Below are 8,947 nucleotides of genomic sequence, written 5' to 3'. Positions count from 1 at the left end.
AAATATCAGCTAAATGGCTTTGTTTTTAAAGAAACAGCGGATCACGAAAGTGCGCTTGCCAAAATAAACCGTTGAGACGAATTATTTACCGTATGCGATGTTTATAAACCACCACTATCTACGCCGCATTGTTTGGGAAAATTGTATGATCAGTTGTGCTAAGCTTCCCGGAATTTTTAAAAAAAGCACCTGTGACAAAAAGCACAATTCTTGTCCTTGAACGGGATTATTCGAAGAGGTGGACATAACCAGCACGCTAAATTGAAACGCATTCAAATAATTAAAGAAATTACTGTCTTCCACGTAATCGAGAGTAGATGTAAGCATAAAAGGGCATGGCGTATTGGTTGGAGATGATACTAGCCACGATCTTAAAATTGGTCTAGTGCATGTTCGCAACGGCACACCACATCACACCGCACCACGTCATACTGTGCACTTGTCCATATGGACGCTGCGAACTTGGGCCAAGTATTTAGAAAGGTACATTACATATAGGCGCTACGTGTGTCGAATTAACGCAGTATTGTCACGTGGTAGTGACGGTCAAGGACACGGTAACAAAACTGTGAATGGCGAAACAAACTTTATCGGGCGAACCTGTGCCCAGAAAAACAGGCTACAGTCAAAGCTCAACGAAAGTGGCGAACACAGTCGGCGATCGTTGAAAATCTGCTCTGCCGGTCAAGCACGTCGGTTTTTACACGCGACTCATAGAAGGCTCCAGAGTAATCGGTGGTGCCCGCGTGTCTTCCGGAAAGTTCTACACTCTAAGAAGAATTCCGGGGAAAGCGGGAGTAACTGCGCAGTTCGTCCCAAAAAGGGCGCTTTCGTCCCTCAAGGGAGTAACTGCATGGATGTGCGTGCCGTGTGCATATTTTGGAGAGTAAGTGTTTAGTCCCTGGTCGGAAAGAGAGCAACGGGAGGACGAACGGCAACAGTTACTCCCCATGCGCTCCGCTGTTTTCGTCCGTGTCGTGCAGTGATGCAGCAAAAACTGTATTGTCTATAAATCGTGAATAGTTCGAAGTTCGTGCACTGTCCATTGAACTACATGCAAACCAGCACTTTGCCTCTTCATGAGAAAATTGCGTGAAATTTAAAGTTGGAATGTGAAGAGCCATGCCGTTCGTGCGCACCCCATAAGTGAGCGATAGAAATTAAACGCGCAAGTCATTGATAGACTGCCAGATTTTGCTGGTCAATAGTACCTAAGTTCCTTCCGTTCCAAGGAGATTACGAACTTAACTGAAGCGATGTGTAGCTCAAACGGGACACACTAAGCGACAGAGCAATTGTCCGTCTCTGTCGTCTTAGGTGCCCCGTTTGAGCTCGCTACACGTTTACATCGTGTAGTGCCTCAGTTTAAAGCACCCTAAGAATACTCGGGCATATTTCTTTTCGCACTCACTGATGGTTGCAAGTACACTCAACGTTACACCCTCCCCGCACAACATACACAGAATGCCGAGTCGCTTTTACATTGCCGCACCTGCGTTCCGATGCTTAACCTGTCTCAATTTCCTAGTCCGGTCAAGCAATCTGCCGTGGTGCACAGTCTACTTCTCTGTGCACCACGGCAGATTGCTTGACCGGACTAGGAAACTGTGTGACCGCCATGCCGAAAGCCCGCGATCTACGAAGTCCTTCTTTCGCGAAAGTGCTGCTTATGTAAGAAGTGTCTACGCTGCGCAGGAACCTCCGCCAGACTGGATGCACTTGTTGGATGCATGTGTGTCTTTGCCTGAGTTTTAAGTGTGTAGTGGTGTCCACTTTGTAATACACCTTCAGTTTTCTTTCCCATGTAATAAAGAAAAAAAAAATCTGCCGTGGTGCAGTGGTTAGAGTAGCTGACTTGTGAGCCCGAGGACGTGAGTTCGAATCCTACTTTCGGGCACGTTTTTTTTCCTTTCTTTTTTTCAGCTCAGTGATCTTTTTTATTAGCGTATAAATGCCTAATTTCATTAATTCCACCTTTGCGGAGCATCGGAAATAATGACCGTTACTCCCTTGAGGAGCATCGGAAAAGAGCAACTGTTAGTCCTCGGAGGAGTAACGGCACGGGGAGTAACAGTTCATCCCCTCACACTTACCCCCTAAAGGGAGGAATGGTTGTGGCAGATCACTTGCTCCCCTAAAGGAGTAACCTCAATACCCCATTTCCTCCTTTTCTTCTTAGAGTGTACACAATTGGCGTCACGCATGCAATCAGTTTACACAAGCTTCGGTGACAACGGAAACATCGAAAACATTCGAGAAACTTCCGACAAATGCGGGCGCATACCACGCTGAGCAATAACATTTGTTGGATCGTGGAAAGCGCTCACCCGGAAAAGATAAACAAATACACGTTAAAGAGGGGGGAACTTTGGGCCAGTTGGTCCGACATGTTTAAAGAAGAAAAGATCCGCGACTTCAGACGGCACATGACCAAGGAGTGGACAGGACGAGCGGTATCGTCCTGTCCACTCCTTCGTACCATCCCGTCTGAAGTCGCGGTTCTTTTCCTCTTTAAACAAATACACGTGTCAGTACTGTTCTGAGCCATGGAGAGCAGGTAATTTTTTTTTTCCAATCCCCCAAGCTGGATAGTCAACAAAGATTGCTTAATTAACTTTTTAAGTAGTAACATCAGCGAGAAAAACTCCAATACAGAAGTTGTAGCACTTGTAGAGAAACATCGAATTATTTCATGCCGCTACGTGCGAATGCGATATGGGACCGGAGGGACGTCACGACAGCCGGAGGAAAAGCTGGGCCCCAACTCGCGCAATATGCAACGCATTCTTGGCTTAACCAAGCTAAGCCTGGCCATTTTTTTTTCATTCATTCTATTTTTATTTTTTTTAGGCGAAAGCATCAAATGGCACATATTGAGAGAGAACACCGGCGTCCGTAGTATAGAAACGACACCTAAATACCCATTGGCTGCAACGCCACAGATTCGACGACGCTACACCGCGGGGCGAGGCGGGTTGTCGCCGGCGAGGCAGTCGCGTGGCGCTCGCGTGCGGATGCCTCAGTCTCCCTCTAGGAGGCCGCGGAGCCAACACCCTGGTCTCTAGAGGTTTTTGGCGGACCGCGGTCTCCCTCTCTCTCTATCATCCCCACTAGGCTTAGCCAAGGAATTATTGAGGGGCTTTAGGCTTAGCTACTGCTCGCGCCTGGCGGCCTTGGTAGCCGCTTCCGCTTCCTCGGTCTCTCGTCGCGCAGAACATCGGTGACAGAAGCTTGGTATACCTGCAAGCTGCCGCATGCTGCTTGCTAGCTCGGGCAGCGCATACCGCTGTATGGCACACTACTCACATCGCAAAACTCGAAGGAGAGGTCAGCAGCGCCCAATTGGACATTGGTGATTTCGCGTTCACAACTCATAAGAAGGGCTTAGGTGTCCATGGTTTTTTTTAATGCAAATAACTGGTCTCAGAGCAAATGAACAAGTTAGCCATTGTCTGCCTTCAATCATTAAGAGAATGAAAAAAAAACATGATTATTTCGCCGTCGCAAACGAAACGCAGCATATTGATCGAATGAGCCGTCAGATATGGTAGTGCGGCTTGACTAAAGTGGCCGCTGGCTTTATTGAAATTTGGAGCTACATTGATTACGCGAGTGGTTATTATATCTGCAGCGCAATGTCAAAGTTTTTTCTCTCTCTCTTTTCTCACAATCGGAAAGAACGGTCAAAAACAAGCCACGTGTACGAATGTGTACACCGCGACTCAAGGGGATGTAATCACGAGGTAAGAGAAGTCATGCCGATGTTGGTAGAAAATTGTCGAATGATACGCTCTCATAATGCTAGCTATCGTTTTAGTGGAGTTAATCATAAGGACCTGCGAGATTTCTTTTTTTTTTATTTCTTCCCTTAATTCAAGCATGCCGAATGCTCATTAAAGACACAGCGGTGGGTGTGCACGTACACAGGCCTTCCCATGACTTACTTCTTCGCTCACTGGTCTAGCGTATTCCGGTTATTGCTGCTCTGTAGCCATTATACTCAAATACTACAGGTGCGCCGTCCTGTGAACTGCGAACGCAGAAAGCGAGTTCCTATTTCGACTGAAACAGTAACTTAGAACTATGTGAAATTAGAACTCCGTGAAAAACGCCGTGACGTTGTTTCCTTGACTACCTTGTGCGCCCAACAGATTGTTTTGTGAGGTTAATATTTTTATAACATAAGCGGCGAAGATTGTTTTCTTGAAATGTTGTATTCTCGCCTCATGCCCGTTGCTTCTCAACAAGCTGCTGCTCCTGCATGCGAACGAGCTAAAACTATCATAAGAAAGAAAATATGACACCCGTACTTATACGCACCGGTCAGTAGCCGGAATAAACAACCGCTGTGGTATGAACTAATGGCTGGCCTGCAATGTTGGCATTCAAAGGCTGTAGGCACGAATGTTCACACAAAGGGGACATATAGAAGTAGATCATGCCATTATATTTACACCGTCGTGAAATCGCTGACAAAAATAACTGTACCAAATATCGTGCTTTCTTTGGAACGGGTTCAAGTTGGGTCGCTAGTCCACATAGAAGCATTTCTGGATTGCGCCTGTCAACGCCTCTGCAGTTCAAAGCCGTATAGCTTAAAGGCGCTCAACAAGTGTGTGCCTCATCTACTGTGACTGTATATGTGCTGGCCAGTGCGCCCGAGTCTACAGCGAGCGCCACGCAGTACACGCGTGTCCCCCCGTGTGTACATCCCGCCGATCGGCGTGCGGGCTTCGAGCCGCTCGATTTCTCAGGAGTGTCCTGTTCGCCCGTGCACACATGCCCGCCGCGGTGCGGGGGAAAGAAGGACAACGCAGGTGTCCTCCCAGGAAAGTTATTGCTTGCTCGGTGGTTCCTCTCGCGTTCTCCCGAGAGCGCCGTCCCTCGTGCTGTGTGCGAGGATCCCGTGTGGTGGGCCTGCCGCGCGCCCTCAGTAAGATTGCTTCCGACGTCTTGCTTACGACTAAAGGCGCGGTACATGTCGTCCAAGTGCGAGCTACGGCTATCATCGAGCATGTTTATGAACCGCGATCCGGAGCACCATCCCCGAATTCGAGTCTCCCGCACTCATGCTCCGACCAGGAGGACGGTCGCCTTCCACAAGAGAGCGCACGGATTCCGAGGAGAGGCGGTCGTATTTTTTCCCGTGTTGGAAGAGCTCGGCAGAGGCGACGACAAAACGTTTACAGCGACGCTGGTCGGTTTGCACACTCGGCTGTGTAGGGGCAGTCGAAAACGTGGTGCTAAATATATAAAGAAACTACAACGGGGCCCAGTGGGCGATGAGTCGCCGTTGTCGATGCCCGAGTTCTAAGACCGCACGGCTCATACGCTGCAAGTACACCATGTTCAACGAAGAACGCGGCGCGAAGAGTCCACGGCTGTGGGTGTCAAATGACGGCTGCGACGGCGGGGTCCCGAACAGAGACTGCCGTTCGCGCCGGCGGTGGCTTGCCATCCCTCCTCCGCCCCTGTGGGATCCAGAGTCTGGTAAGGGTACGCCAGCCCGAGGTACAAAGGCCACTTCAGCTCGCACCGGCAACGTAGAAACAAAAAACAACAAAGAAGGCGAGCAACTCTCGAAAACAACACACATGACGTGTGTGCAGCTGAGATGAAAAAGAGAAGAAAGATAATCGGGCTCTCCCCCTCGCCCAGCTTTCATGGGATTCAACGCGTTGCTGGCCGCAGTGCGCCCCGCCGTGGGCGAGGGAGGGACCTCCGTGAGCCATACGGAGGTGTGCGAGTGGCTGCCTGGGGCCGCGCCTCGGCTCGTGCATCGAGCACACACGTCCACTTGCCAGCGCACCGGCAGGTCGCGCTCCAGTCGATCTGCGGTTCATGGACAAACCTGGCTGCCTGGCCCACTCCTGGACAGACAGCAGAGTACATTGCGATGTCCCAAGCCGAACGTCCAGGTAGGCATGATTCACTTCACGAACCTCGGCTATAGTCTCAATTTCGTACATTGTCGGGCGATTTCTGGTGAACTTAGCCATTGTTCTGGAAATATTTTGTTCTGGTTGCGCGTTTGACACTTCAGTTGCTGCCTGCACGATTGAGTCACACGCCTCTCCCAGTCGTACAACCTAGTGAACTTACACAGCTTGATCGTTTCTTCAACAAGTTCATAAAATTTGCGCCCACAGCTCACAGTTGGTATGTTTCAGTGCGTATAGCTTCAAGATGCGGAAGGGCCCTCAGGAATTTCTTCCTTTGCTGGACGCCCTGTCAGCTGCTCTTGCCGTCGACAATGGCTGGGTTGGGACTGGCCTGATCTCTTGGTGTACTGACGACGATACGAGTCCATACGTCGAGACTTCAGGTCTATCTCGCCGCCAGCATAATCGTCCGTGATCGCCGACTGGACAGAAATCATGCCAGATTCAACCTCGCGCTGTATATCAAGGCAACTGCTTCTTCTAAAGCGGCATATCGAAGTCTGAGACTGATGATCAAAGCACGCACTGCGTTGGGCACGCTGGCGCTGTTTTCAGTTAAATCTGCTTGCATCTGGTTTCTATAATTCTAGATGCGTTAGTCGAGAGTGGTTTTCGATTAACGTTTCTCATTTTATAGTATAGCTTGAGGAAATTAAGAATTCCTGTAAATGATGTTTGCAGAAATGTATACTATACTTTCGTTATGCAGAGTTTTTTCTTTGAGGTCCAACCGACCACCGGATCGGTGTGGCATCGCAAGGGATATGTCTGCAACACGGAACCCGTAAACCGCTCCCTTTTCAGTACCGACACATTCACATTGAAATCACAGACAATGACAACGGGGATAGTGTCATCGCAGCCAATTCACGCAAAGTGAGTAGCCATGAACCTTACGGGACTATGAGTCATTGCATGTTTTGCTTGCTTAAGGGGGTATGAGCCATTGCTCACGGTGGTATGAGCCATCGATGATGGCAGTTTTCGACATGCTGTTCTGTATGTTGTATGTGGGATTAGAAAGAATGTAAGCATTGTTCTCTTCACTTTGGTGAGTGCTTGTAACCTCTGCATGACGGGGCTATGAACCATTGCATTTTTTGCTCGCTTGCAGGAGCATGAATGCTTATGGGAGTATGAACCATTGATGATGATAGTATTTGTTCACGGAGAACAAAAAATGCATGGGACCTTAGCCATTTACAGCTTCGCTGTAAAATCGTGAGCCGTTCCACTCTGCGAAATCGGATGACCAGCGAAGCTGTGTAGCACACGTCAAAGAGGTGACAAAGAATTTTGAACAAAGGTACAAACACATTTATTGACTTGATCGGTGGTCATCGTGACGGAAGGTATATACGCACGCACATATATATTTATGCATCCGCGTTCATCCGTGTTATACATTCGTTATACAGATTCGTGTTTTCATTTCGCGATGTATTGGCAAATAATTTGAGACCGAAATCACCGCATCGACAGGCAGCAGCAGGCCAGTGCTGTCAGCGCCTTCGCAGAAAGAGGGGCAGTATGGGAACGCTAGCATGATGAGCGGCAACGGAGTCAGCTGTGGAAGACGATGACGAGGAACGCGCGAGCAGTGCATCGAGCGCGTTCACGCGGTTACGCCGAGCGACATCAACGACCCTGCTGTGGTAAAAGACGACGACGAACGCGCGAGCAGTGACACGAGCCATTGCTGGTGATGATAGTTCGTGCTCGCACAGATTTGTTATCGGATACGGAAAATGCACGGTACCCAAGCCTTAAACAGCTTAGCTGTAAAAAAAAAGTAATTCGTTTATGTTTTGTTAAAGCAACATGTGAGTACATAAGATCACCTTCTTTTCTCATTTTCAATGCATTACGTCCCAAGTGTACACGTGTTGAAAATGTGTGGGGGCGAACAAACACTGTAAAGAACATCCACTGAGAACAAAGTTGGTTCGATGCAAATTTAAACTTTCGGAAGCTTGTAGTGCGGCGAACAGTCACTGCATTTTCAGTGGAGAGTTCAGTTCTTATACGTATAGCACACAGTGTAGGAAGCAGGTGTTTAGAGCACAAGTTCCTAACTATAGCGCCAGCCTGCAGGTATGCCCCGTGCCGGCATATTCGCAATTGTTTTCCCTGTACATAGCTCGCACAGATGCGGCACTTCCACGACTCCGCGTTAGATTTCGAGCTCAGCAGCACGTCGTGCTCAGCACGCATGCGCAACGCTACAACCACTGAACCACCGCACCAGGTTGCGCCACAAGAAGCCGCGCGCACAGCCACTTTCAAGTGAAGCACGCGTTCTGTTGCTGAGGGCGAGGTCGAGGGTTCAACGCCCGGCAATGGCAGCCGCGTTCCGATGGGGGCAGAATGCAAAGCACTCGTGCACCCCGCTTTAGGCATACGTGCTAGAGAACAACACCATGCAGAACTATATACAATAGAGCATTCCAGTTCGGCATCTCTATATACCAGTTTGTTTTTTACATGCTCCAAATTTTAGAAACTGACTGTGGCAGATAGTGCAATTCTAACCCTGTCTCTCAGTTACTCAATGACGCAGCCGTTTATTCTACTAGGATTTAAAGACCCGGCGCGATGGCTTAGCGGCTACGGTGTTGCGCTGCTAATTTATAGGCACGAGGTCGCGGGATCAAATCCCGGCCGCGACGACTGCATTTCGATGGGGGCGAAAGGCGAAATTAAACGCCCGTGCTCCGCGCATGGCACGCACGTTAAAGATCCCCTGGTGGTCAAAATTAATCCGGAGTTCCCCACTACGGCGGGCCTCATAATCAAATCGTGCTTTTGGTACATAAAACCCCATGAATAAGTTCAATTCATAAATTAAGATAATTGATTAATTAATACAATAATACTAATTACCCTTTAAAGTTAATTACCTTACGGCACATATTTCAATATATGCATTATAGCTGGTGAGTTCGCAAGGCGTACACTTAGAACGAATTCTCAGGACTGTACCGATTCCTAGATGCTAATTTTCA

The sequence above is a fragment of the Dermacentor albipictus genome, chromosome 4 (assembly GCF_038994185.2).
Source record: "Dermacentor albipictus isolate Rhodes 1998 colony chromosome 4, USDA_Dalb.pri_finalv2, whole genome shotgun sequence".
NCBI classification, from domain to species: Eukaryota; Metazoa; Arthropoda; class Arachnida; order Ixodida; family Ixodidae; genus Dermacentor; species Dermacentor albipictus.
Note: the sequence above shows the minus strand (reverse complement) of the source record.